This window comes from Drosophila ananassae, chromosome 2L, assembly GCF_017639315.1.
Source record: "Drosophila ananassae strain 14024-0371.13 chromosome 2L, ASM1763931v2, whole genome shotgun sequence".
NCBI classification, from domain to species: Eukaryota; Metazoa; Arthropoda; class Insecta; order Diptera; family Drosophilidae; genus Drosophila; species Drosophila ananassae.
The window spans coordinates 27,210,181-27,223,296 of record NC_057927.1 but is presented as its reverse complement, the minus strand read 5'-3'; the positions used below and the strand labels follow the sequence as shown (position 1 = coordinate 27,223,296).

Below are 13,116 nucleotides of genomic sequence, written 5' to 3'. Positions count from 1 at the left end.
TACTATTTCCACTAGTGTTTCTTCAGATATGGGCTGGCTAAGTCGGTCAGTAAGCTTTAAAATGGAATCATAAAAGCTTTCAAATGATTCCTTATCTCTCTGCTTTCTGTCCCTTATCATTTGACGGATATCTACATCTGTTCTTGAATCCCTGAATTGCTTCCTTAAGGCTGCACAAAGCTCTTGCCATCGCACCACTCCAACAGCCTTATGATGACGCCAAAAGAAATCTGAGGCCTTTCCTTCGAATAGCATGTTCGCATTTCCGCATAAGAGTGAGAAATTTCCCTCTAATGTCTGGTGTGTCAGAGCCTCGACTCTGTAGATAAAACTATCTACTCCTATAGTATCTGACGATCCCGAAAACCTTAATTTCCAGTTTGATAATATATGCCCCACTTTGTCGGGTCTCTGTGCTAAATCCGAGTTTAGGGATCTGGAGCTAGAGGGTCTCTGTGGAACTGTATACTGCTCTGTGGGTGGCATATTAATTCCCAAAACCTGCTCTAGGGAGGAATTCCTACTTGTATTAGGATTTACCGTGGCTCTTTGCTGGTCTATATTGCTCATTTGCGCTTCAACATTTGTCTGTATTAGGTTGGCCATCCTCTCAGTGAGCTGAGTTAGTAGCTCGTTTTGCATTGCCTTTACGGCTGCAGAAATTTCTGTTGTGATTTGGCTCATTTCTTCTACTGGTGTATTACAGACTGTAATATGATCCTGCCTAGACCGCTCCTGACTTGTAGAAGCTGTCAAGTCCAACTCGCTTCCACTACGCGAAATTGTTTCTAGCCTTGTACGCTGCCTAGTTTGAATTGCTGAAGTCGGAGGCTGTGAAATACGTTGATCGATACAAATTGACTCACAAATCGGACAAGTTCTTTTGACTGCTAAATGTGTCCTAAAGCACGCTTTATGAAATACATGCTGACACTTGGTTTTATAGCTATCAGCTGCCCTGATCTCAGAGTTACATAATCTGCACTCAGAACTAGGAGGAAGTTCCTCTTTTTGAGGCGATCGATCCAGACCCATTAATGTCTACGATTACTTTTGTTATTTTTTTATATCTACTTTTTTTTTTTTTTCCCCGTTTTTAAAATCCAATAACTAATACCAATAATGAATGAGGGAATAATAAAGGGTAAATAATAATATATAGTAAAGGTTTTTATATAAATAAATAAATAATAAATAATAAATAATTAAATATAAATAAAATAGTATGAATTCTGTGATAAAATATTGATAATTGCAATTTAAACGTAATTTTGATTTCTTCTACCTACGCACTCAGTAACGCTGCCAGCTATCGACCGTCTTCACAAAAATGTAAATAAAATAGGAAAGTAGACTGAAAACAAACAATGATTTGTGGACATGAAAACATATGTGTAATATGACTCCTCATGTTCTCCATGCAAATCAATCGCTCGTTTATACCTAAAGAATTGGTTTTCAACAGAGCTTTTATCCGTGGTCACGAGCTCTACTTTGAAGTAAAGTCAACGTGCATTCCAAGCGTCTTATATAGCTCTTCAAGAATAACCAAAGATTAGTTATGAAAAGAGGAAAAGAAAAATAAACAAAGAAATGGGGAGCTATTACTGAGACTAAGTGGTCAGTAGCCAGCTGCTAGCAGCTTAGCAACTGAATCCCAATCCTATGTCTCAGTTAGCCCTCTACTTTTTTCTCCTCCAGTCGTCACTTTTGAACCCACATGTCACTGGACAGGATATCTGCCTAAGGCTGATCATCCTGTTTTCCAACTGACGATCCAGGAACCAAAAATGACAAAAGGACGTGCAAGAAACTAGATAGTTGCCGCTAAGTAAGGTGATGTCTCCCCCACCTAACTTTTGACAACTGACCCAATTTAGTCGTTGAGGAGAAATTAAAGTTAGTTAAATTTTGATTATAGCAAGAAACAGTTACGGTCTAAATTTTAGTGAGTTTCCTAGACTTAATATTCTTTAAAACTTTTCCAAAAAAAAATCTAGCTTCACGATTGGGCGCCAAGAATAATTATTATTCCTTCATAATTATGATTCATTACTGTAACGTGTAACGAATACCCGGCTGGATGATATTTCCCCGATTTGACCCGCACGTTAACTGTTCCGGCTCTGGCTCGTCGGTGGCGTGGTGTTTGGGGTTTTGGCCAAAATAAAGGGGTGCCTTGTCAGGAATGAAAATTATTTAATTTAAGAAACGTGCGTACTAATAATGACGAGATAAGCTACCGGACGAGCTAGACCGTGAACTGTGACAAACTACCAACAAAGAACAGAAAAAAACAGGAAGACACAAATTTGCAAAGTTGGTCGGATCGCTCCTTGATGTAATAGGAGCTAGTGTCGCCCTCCCTACCGTGATCATGCTTCTCCTAAATACCGGTTTTCCCATGATCCCTTCTTCGGCAAGCGCTACTGAGGCGGGTTTACGAAATCAAAAAATTTTGTTTTTAAACAGACATTATAAAATTATTTAATACCGCTAAAATGGACTTGATATAGTATTGGAGGTTATAAATTTCATGTGCATAATTAAACTACAGATTAATAATATAATAAAAATTTTTAAATTAAAAGAAAGGAATTCGGAAAAAATTATCTCAAAAAAAATATATTAATCCTAGGGTTCAATTGCTAACCATGGTAAAGCGTGGTCGCTTAGCAAAAATTAATTAAGAGTAATAAAAAAAAGGTTACTTCAATTTAATATGGCTCTCATTATCATTATTATCATTATCTGACACTTTTATAATTATAGATGAAAAATCTCACTCACTCTTTTTATTACGCCATCCACCGTCGAAAGCTTTCTAAGGCTGCTGCGCTGTGAAAAAAAATGATCATCGCACACCAAAAATAATAATAATAATTCTAGAATTCGATCAGCACATAATATGGTTTTTTTTTCCCGAATTAGGGACTTTTGCCGCTTTTTCACTTTTTCCTTACTTTACCATAATTAAAATTAATCCCTAAATTCAAAATATTACTTTACTAGTTTACAATAACAAAATCACTTATCCTAAGCTCAACTCAGCTGTTCAACACACTGGTATTACTCTCTCACTCTCCGCTCTACCAAAGTTCAATGACCCCAGTGGACCATTGGGGAGCTATGCTCTATCCCTCACTCTCCACCGGGATGCACCGCGTGTTCTCGCCTTCTCGCTTTTTGGCGAAACCGCAACGGCTCCCTTGCACTTCCGTCTGTCTCCCTTACTCCTACATCTAGTCTCGGAGTGTCATATGAGACGATTGGAGCTTTTTCTTTAGTTTCTTTTTCGTTGCGTTTGGGGCTTTGACGAGCAGAGGGAGTGGGGCTTTTTGGCAGCGGTTACTTTTTTTGAACCTATTTAAAACTGCATGACTTAGGCACAATATTAATAATTAATAATAATTAAGAATTCAAAATATTAACTACTTAAACTACACTTAAGCACTACAAATCACGCCGAATTTAGGTTTTTTTCCTCTTTTCCTTTCCCCTCGCGTAATCAGCGGAAGGTGTAAAAGTCGCCGACTGGGACGGTTCGCCAATTAGAAGATTTCGCGACGAGCCCCCGCACCAGGGACCACGATAATTCCGGAATCACGCCGACTCCGTGGGCTTGAGAACGCGAACTGCTCCAGTCCCGAAGCTTCGCTTCTTCGTCTAGGGTTCCTGACTTAGGGAGCTCCAACCTAAGCAAAGTACGCGGCGTTAAACCTCCTCTCTTATAATAGCTAATTCCTCCCCCGCACGCTTACCTCTCGACTCAGCGCCAACCACAGAAATTATTATTGATTCGCACTAGTTTAATAGTTCACACTTTCTTAGGCAAACGCTTTTAACTTTTCTTTACACAAATGCCTTTACACAAAGACCTTTTCTTTCACTTTTCTTCTGGGGTTTTAAGCTACCTTTCTGGATGAGGTCCGGATGGGAAAAGAAAGGGCTTCCAGCCGCGAGCTACGAGGAACCCCGTGCCCGCTATTCGGAAGATTTTACCTAGTTTACCCGGTCCTAAATTTCTCCACCCATTTCTCTCGCTGGGGAGCAGCGCTGCCACTAAAAACCTGCCCGTTTCGCTAGAAAGTTTGACAATCAGTCGCTCCCAAACCTCCTAGGCCAAACTATTTGCTACAAGCCTTTTACACCATTGAAGGCAGAGAAACTTAGTTTTGATGGCGTTTTGATTAGAACTGTAAGCCGGCGAAAGGATTTACATAACTTAGGATATTGAATATAACTGGCAGCACGCTAAGTACTCTAATTGAATCGGAGCTGAGCGCCATAATATGACCAAAAAAACCCCTCGAAACGGAAGCCTTATAAATTCCTAATGCTCCTCCAAAAATAAAATAAAAGCAGGAAACATCTTGAGTTTGTTATCGGTTTAGTGGTCTTTGTTGGCCATAAGAAAGAGGAGTTTAAGTGAAAGTTAAACCCGTAACGACTGCCGACCACACCTACCCAGCAACCAAGAACTTTGTCCGACGCGGCGGATGGCAAAACGATGACAAAAACGGAAAAGTGGAAATTGCTTTGCGCTGGTCCAGTTGCAGAATGCAACTTGGCTGATTGAGAACGGGAATGGGAATCGGACTCCGGACTAAGGACTCTGGACTCTAAACCAAAAGCAAATCTAAGTCGAAGTGGGAGTTCCACACCAAAAGACCGCATCCGAGTCCAAGTCTCATTTAGTGTCTGGACTGATTCCTATTTATGTGATTGTGAAATGCAAACCGAAATGCTCTGAGATTTGGGTTGTTTGGAAAAGCAGAAAGCAATGGAAAATCGCGGCAAAGACCCTCGGGCTAGATAAGCCAGTATGCCTGTGATATGTTCGAGTCATTAAGCGCTTTTTGCCAGGCTGCTGAGCTCCTCCAGTGCTCGGTGCTCATTAAAGCTAAGCCCAAAGCTAAACAACAGACCAGGGCCAAGTTTTCTGTCTTGTGTTTCTTTCATACATATTAATCATACGCACAGTTGCCAGGCAACCCGGAGCAGAAACTTTTCAGCTGTTTTTTCCTTTGGTTCAATCAGGGGCCAGCAACCCTTTTAGGCCTTCCAGACCGTTCGAGCGCAATTATCAAAAAGTTTCTACCAGCCAGGCCGGGCGGCGAATAAACTTTTCAGCCACCCACCCTCAACGGGAACGAACTCAATCCGCCGCCGAAATCGAGAGTGAAAACAAAGCGCATTTTAATGCGATGGACTTACTGTAAAGTTTCGCAGGCCGATTAAGCGATTAATAAGCTTGTCAATTTGCAATTGTTGCCAGCAGTTGGCACTCTAAATTATGAACTGCCCGCCGGACTTGTTTTCGTTTCTCACACCGAAAGCCGCTCAAAGGCATTCGGCAATTAGGCGTCGTCTGAAAATCAAGAGCTCCTAGGAAAACAAGTGGTCTTTTGCTGGCACGGGTTTCCTGCATTGGCTGACAGTTAACACCTGCAGTGCCGACAGTCTGTCCGTGTGTCCTCATGTCCGTTGGTCCATTGGCCCAACGGTTAGTCCGTCACTTTTTCATCCGTGGGGGCAAGGTACAAGGCACAAACACAGATTGGCCTGCTCTGGTTGCTCCGTGCCAGCATGGAAGTGAGAAGCCAACTCTCGAGGGCCTCTTCAAGCACACACAAACACATCCTTGGAGCAGGACATTCCAGCGCTTTCCTCCATATCTGTGAAGGAAACATTAGACAAGCCTGTAATAGTTTTGTGCTAGGGTATTTTGCGTGCTTTCTCTGCCCCAAACTCGTAACAACTTCTTCTGCTTACCTGACTACACATTTTTTTATGGGCGCCAGGAGAGCAATTACTAAAGATTCCGCTTTCCTTGCAATAAAAATTTAAGATGCTAACCAGGCCGACTCCTCGGCCAAAATGTGGCAGACATCCCAGCCTCCAGCCGCCTGCCGGATGTAAGACAACGGACAAATTGTTGGCTAAATGCAAATATTACACCTGGGCGTAGCATTTTTGTTACCTTTCTTTTTTTGTTTTTAAGGGTTCTTTAAGAGCACCTTTAAGCTTATCCTATTGGTCACTTTGCCTAGGGCTTGAGAGAAATAAAGCCTTTTTGGCCAACTGAAAAAAGCTATGGGTAAGTTTTGTTTGTAGATTTTCGGGTAAAGATTGTATTCAATTATAATTTTTGGAAGAAATGTTTCAATTTTCACAGACATTGGGTTACATTTAAAAATTTAAGATGATGTTCAACCGACGATCATACGCCCTCTGAGATAAGCTCTAAGACTTAAAAAGTTTTCATTAAAAAAATCGAATCTTAAGAAATAAAATGTTTAAGTTTTTGGCAAAAATTTTGTGAAAATGTGGCATTCATGAAATATTTTTGGTGAGTGCATCTTGATGTTGATAAACGATTGTGTGTCTGCGAGGCTTAGTCTTTTCACTCGCCGCTCTCGTCCGGCGTGCCTGTGAGTGGCTTTTACGAGGGACTGGCTGCCAATGTCAAGCCAACATGCAATCCGGTGAGACAGGTCGAGACCCTGCCAATAGCCAATAGCCGGGGCAGAGGCAAAGCCAGTGGCAAGTGGCAGAGGCAGTGGCAGTGGCAGTGGCAAAGAAAGCATGAGGAGCAAATCTACATTTTCCCAGCCGCAACAGGGCGCACTTAGCCCTCCTGCTCCACTCACAAGAGCTCGGGAGCTGAAATGCCAGGCACACGTAGACATAGAATAAAGTAACTTTTTTATTGCGTCTTCATCTACATACATACTATATGTGCCGTAGAGTATAAAAGCCACCGCAGAAAACTTTTTTAGCCCAGAATTGTTATTCAAAGTGGCAGCCCAACCACAAAATCCGAAAAGTAAAAGGCATATCAGGTGAGCTGGAGGAGGTGGCGACGGCGGAGGAGGGCCGAATGGAAATGGCAACGCACCAAATTGAAATACAAATAATGAGCTGGCAAAACAAAAATCATGCCGAGAGGCCATCATCAAATCGATGGAGAGGAAATGTAAGCTGCCAGTTTAGAAATATGAAATATTACCCCAAAGGCACCAAGGTCCTTACCATATTTTCTGTTTGACGGGCAGAAGGAATGCCGGGAGCTGGAGTTGAAGTGAAGGTTATTGACTGCCCTCGGTGATCCATCAAATTTGGGTCTGGCCCCAGTCTCATTTCAATTCAAGAAGCTGCTTTTGCTCTTACTTTGCGCCTGCAAGTTTTCTCTCCATTGATGCGCATTTCTTTTACTTTTTGGTATCCAAAATATGCCATGACTGGGCCATATGCCGCTGCTATGCCAGTGAGATTTTTCGGGTTTTGGGGTTTGGGCCTGGAGCTCACTATTCTTCCTTTTTGGCCGAGAAGAAGCGAGCTAGGCAAACTGACGCCATAAAATTGGCACATAAAAATAAAGGCTGCCAAAGGGCAGCAACTCCTGATTCCAAATCCGACTCTTGCTTTGGCAAATGTACTCTAATTAAATTGAATTGCTTTCTGCTTCTTTTCCGGGCAAACTTTTTGATGCAACATTTGAGTTCAGTTTTACGTGTGCGCTCCATTGAAGCTTAAAAATGTGGTCCGCGTTTAGGTTTTATGGCCGCCGTCCCCCACAAAGTATACTTTTGGCAGTCACTGTGCACTTTGTATGCACTCGAGTGGCCAGGCCCATGTCTGACCCATTTAATGGCAGCCAAACTGACTAGCCGAAGATGGAGAACAGAGTACATACACTTAGTCCCCAATTGGGTGGGGGTGGCATTAAAAATGAGCTGAAGCTGATTAAACCAAAGCCACTGCCCAGACAGCTTGGCCTGATTTTCGGGGTTAGGCGGCTCAAAGGACGAAGCCAATTAGAGCAGGCCAGGCCCGGCAGGGCCAAATGCTAACTAAATACGCCACGACTCCGTCTTCTTCTGGCTTCGGAGTCCAATTAAACTTAAATTAATTTGGCCAACAGTAGCCGCCTCGCCACGTCTCGCCCGGCCATCAATATTTGCACACATTGATTGAGTTAACACTTTTTGGCCAAGTTACAAAATTGGCTCGGTACTCGGCTCGGCCTGGGGTGCGGGGCTTGGCAACTTTGCTTTCCTTGGACACCAGCCAAGAAATCGGGCTTTCTGCTACAAAATAAACTCATAATTGCCCCCAAAACTCGGAGCAGGGCTCGGCAAGGATGTGTCCGACATGGGATAAGGATAACGAGAGGGCTGAAGCCGATGATGGAGCGGTGAAAAGGGACAACACACAGGAAACTTTCACATTAGTAATTAATAAAGCAGTGGGGATGTGATGGACAAAAAACTTTTTGTGCCAGATAATTTTGATGTGGCTCAGAACCGAACAGCACCCAGCTCAGCTCATGTAAATTAAATTACAAGCGGGCAGGCTAGCGGAAGGACATTCATATCCTTCGCATCGCTGGATTGAATACCGAATGGAAAATTGAAACGAAGAAAATTATAATGAGTTCTTCCTCTCCGACGAGCATAAAGTTTTTTTCGGACAAGATTCCCTTGTTCCAATACATACATACACGTATGTATATGTTTTTCGGTTCGTCCTGCCATTCGCATTCCTCCGCTATAGCTGCTTTTTCCCGGATATCTGTCTATCAGGATATCTGTCTGTTGAGCTGTCACCATGATGTTAATTGCATGTACCATCCCGGTGCAGAAGCTGATGCGCTTTTCTTTGCCATCTACAAGCACAGACACGAAGCGAAAGCAACTGGAGATGTCTATCGAAAGAACATCGATATTATTTGAGTTTATATAATACGTAAAAATTTCCATTATTAATAGAGAATAGGTGGGTTTTTAAAGATTAAAATAAACATTGTACGTGCATATATGCTTTAATATTATTCGCTGTTTTAAGAAATGTGTCTATGCATTAATATTAACCAGTAATCTTTGTGAAATTGATTAATATCGATACTCTTTTAATGCTCCGATTACCCACCATCTCTGATAAGTGCAGATATGGAGGGCTGGTGGCAGGCAGTGCGAATTGGTTTCGACATACACACCATTTGCATAATTGAAGTGAGCGAGAAATTGCAGTGCATGTAAAATGAGAATTTTCCCCTTTAGCGAGAAACATCATTTTCGTACTGCTGGCCACCAGTATGCTGCAGCACACACCCACACTGATGCACATGCAGGGTGAGGTGTTATGTTAATGTTGTTGTTGTTCTTTCTCGATGGCACACAAAGACATTCAGCAGTTGCATCTGCATCCACATGCCCACATCCCCAATTGCATTTACAGTCATGAGTCGCAAGGTAGCGCAAGGAACGAAAGCGTCTGTCACGAATCGCAGAGAAAATTGATTTTCTGTTAACCGAGTTGTGAGCTGGCATTGCGTTAATAACCAAATTATGTGTAAACAATATTATCAGGCAACAGATTGAATTCATTTGTGGGGACATACCTTAAATATTGAGCTATTTGCAGAAATTGTTTGAATTGAGCCTCGCAGAACAATTCTTATGTGGCGTAAGTTCAACATAATTCAAAGCTCTCAACAATTTCTTTTTAAGACGGTATTACTTAACTGTTAGCAACAGTATCGTAAAGTTATTTTAATTAATGCCAGGAAACCACAAGACTCGTTGTGGTGAGGCGATCTTCCCTCGACTAAAGCTCTCCGCCATGAAATATTGATGGGGAAAACTCTCTCTTTAGCACCGACCAAGCGTAAGCAGCTCAATTTCGAGCAGCTAGTCAAATATTTCACACTCCAGGGGTCACTCAGTCGGGGAGGGGTGACGGGTCAAAGTTCAGGGGTTGGGAAACTGCTGTATTGTTGTTCTGCTGTTGCCTTTGTTGTTGTCGTGGGTATATGTGTGTGTATGCTTTTATTGCAGTTTGGCAACTTTTATCCTATCAAATATTAACAAGTTTTGGATATTTGCATATCTCACATCTAACAGCAGCAGGGAGATGCTTCCGGCCTTTACGGCCACTGTGAGAAATTTTTGTAAGCAACATTTTAGTAATCTACAACAGCACTTGAACAAAGTTCGTTGCTGCAAATATTTATTGTAAGTATTTCAAGCTTTTAGTTTCAATGCTTCCGAAAAGTTTAACGTAATTTTTGATATTGTTAGCTCTGTAAAACTATTCTAATAAAAATCTGAAGGTTGAATAATATATAATCAATTAAGTTTATAGTTTACTTTCTTTTCAGTAATGCATAGGTTAATTTAAAAAAATGTTTTTGATGTATGTACGTTTGTAAAAATAGTTTTAAAAAATTAAACTAAAAAGTTCTTTACCTTACTCACAATTTTGGTGATTTCCCATTATGTACACCTTAATAATTAAATGAAATTATAATAAACGGGTAATCAGCATTTTTCTCTGTAACCCCGTTAGCCTTTCTCCTCTTCCCTAACCCCAACAATGACATGCGCATGAGTTTTGGCCATTTGTGGCCATTTGCAGAAATGCTTTTACACCACTTTGGCATTAAATTCGATTGAAAGTTTCACGCCAGCAGCACTCCGATCCGAGAATGTGGGGACAAGTTTCACCATTTTTGGGCAACCAATTTGTCGGCTATAATTTAATACAGCTCACCGAGACACACAGGGCGTATGCGTAACGTGAGCGAACTGTTTGGATCGCCGGTCGGTGTGTTGTTTGGGTTGCAATTGTGATACATTCATGGCTTGTTGCTGCGCGACATTAAGTAGCGCATTATGCACACTGAATGGGCGCGGTCATGGTTCTGGCCACATAAATCACTTGCAGGCAAACAAGCGCACAACTTGGTTGCATTAAATTTGCATAACTTTCCACTGTTGCTTCGGCAGCACTCTGGTCCTCTGGTGCACTGGCTCTGGCGGCGGCTCCTCTAGTTTTTGCCAACAGTTTGCATTTAAAACTTGAGCAACTTTTATAGCATTCGCTAGTTGGCCAACTTTATGGTATAGAAACCCCCTCCGAGCAGCAACAAACGCTTCGTTCTTCGCTGACAAGCAACAAATGTTTGCGGAAATCTGTGGAAATCAAGGGGAAATCTCGGGGAAATGCACTTGCCATTAGGAACTGCCAGAGAGGACTTTAGATGGGTTTAATTTGAATTTTGCCACCCCTTTTTATTGGCAAACTTCAATAAATTACACAACCATTAATTCTGAAACGTGACGCGAGATTCTCCGCGTTCGCCAGGGCAGGCAGCCAGTGAGTCAGGCATCCAGGAAAGCAGGAAGCCAACGATTCCTTACCTAAACGACTTCAATTTCCATGTGTGTTCCCTGGCTGGCGGATTGGATGGCTTGGTTGGTTCGGTTTGTTTGTTTGCAATTTCAATTTACTCGCCACAAAGGGGGTAATACAGTGATGGCTGTTTGGCTTCAATCGAATGCCGCTCCTTTAGCTTGCCAAGCGGGTAAACAATTTTCCAAACCAAACGAATTTCGCAAATTGATAATCATCAGTCGTATGTGGAACGGGGATTGCTTTGCAATTTGTTCCCAACAAGAGTCCACGTCAATGACGGTTTTGACGAGAATTTTCACTGGAAACCGTTCTCATTCATAACTGACATATCTGCATAATGAAATGATAAGCAAGAGACACAAAGCAGCGGAAAAGCGCATTAAAATTAATTGCGCTTTTTCATTTCCCTTGCCCAGAATAGGGCTAAAATAAACCGTTAACACATTATCTAGTGTTGTGACAGCTGCGCCTCTGCAGCACTGTCTTTTAAAACGGCAATGGAAAATGAAGATAACTATCAACTAAATTTATTGGTCTGAAATTATGGACAAACTAAAAAACCATGGCATAAATTCAATTAGGGCGGCAGGTTAATGAAACGATACAGACACTCTGACAATAGGCGGCAATTAATAGCGGACGTGTCTCGGCATTAGCTTTAAGCACGACTTTATCAAGAAATAAGAGCGGAAATAACTACTCATTAAGCGCGATGGCCACGTAAACGGCCAGCAGTCCATTTACTGGCGACTGCAGCTGCAGCAAACTATGGCCGTGTGGTAATAGAAATCATTACAATAAAACTAAATGGGCCCGAAGCAACAGCCAAACGAGCCAATGGCCAAGAAAAGAAAGTCATTTGGCTGCGGAGGAGCAGAGTTCCTCGAGCTGGCCGAAATGAGCGCAGACAAATAGCAGACACGTAGAGGGCATCACGGCCAAGGCGGGCAAGGCGGCCAAGTCGGCAAACTCCATGCTGGCCAAAAAAATCCGAGGCCATGCCAGACAATCAAAATCCATTTGAGTCGGAAATGAGCGAAATCAACAACTGGCATTGCTTATCCTTATCCCCATACTGAGGCAACTACACTGCAAAAACTGACTTTCATAAACTACTAACCAAGAAAACCGAGACTCCTCTAAGTGAGATACAAACTTGCAGAGGTAAGTACCAAATGCCCTTTATTGCCCCCAGTGTAGGCACAAGCATCTGCTGCATCAAGCCGTGCCATAACTCCACATAAGGAGGGCGCATTTCTGTGGCTGAGTCTGAATTATATATTTTATTTTATTTATTTTGGAAATGTCAAGGCGCCTGGCTGGATTTAAAATAATTACGTTACACACAAAAACCGAGACGGGAACACATAAAAGAAAGAGACTGGGAGAGCGAGGCGAGGTGCGAGAAGGGGAAAAGGACAAGATGAACGCTTCATCGCCTTCGTTTGACTTGCCGGCTGGCTGGCTGGATGGCTGGCTCGACTCCGTTAAGCTTTTGAGCGCATTCCTCGGCTTCTTCGGCATGCAAGTAAAATATGTTTTGATATTAAATTATTGTCGGCACGCCCTAACAGCCACCAACAACACATAACATACACACACATAGCGTAGCCACACACTCCCTCTCCGAGCCAGATTATATGAGGCACGTGCAGTTCAGGACGCATAATAATTGCCGGTTGATAGCTCCGGCAGCCCGTTGGGATGTGTTGCGTATTCTTTCGCCTGCCTCCGACCCCGCCTCCTTGGGTGGCAGCTTGAGTTTTAGCCTCGAAAGCCGCAAGGCCGCAAGCCAGAGGCGAGAGAGCTCTAGACTACCCTTCAACTGAATTCCGAAAAGCAAAACTGGAATTTTTATTGCAAATTGCGAAATTTTGAACTAACAAAAAAGAAATACAACAAAAGTGGAACGCA

At 42.4% G+C, this 13,116-nt stretch overlaps 1 long non-coding RNA gene across 2 annotated transcripts; it reads left to right on the top strand.

Annotated features, from left to right (window-relative positions):
- The first annotated feature begins 12,345 nt into the window (after positions 1-12,345).
- LOC26514022 lies at positions 12,346-13,116 on the top strand. 2 transcript variants are annotated; one of them, XR_004309733.2, is made up of 3 exons: positions 12,346-12,366; positions 12,514-12,730; positions 12,777-13,116. It is a non-coding gene; the product is annotated as an uncharacterized LOC26514022 (long non-coding RNA). The 2 variants fall into 2 exon arrangements; XR_001408481.3 differs by having other exon boundaries at positions 12,349-12,366; positions 12,809-13,116.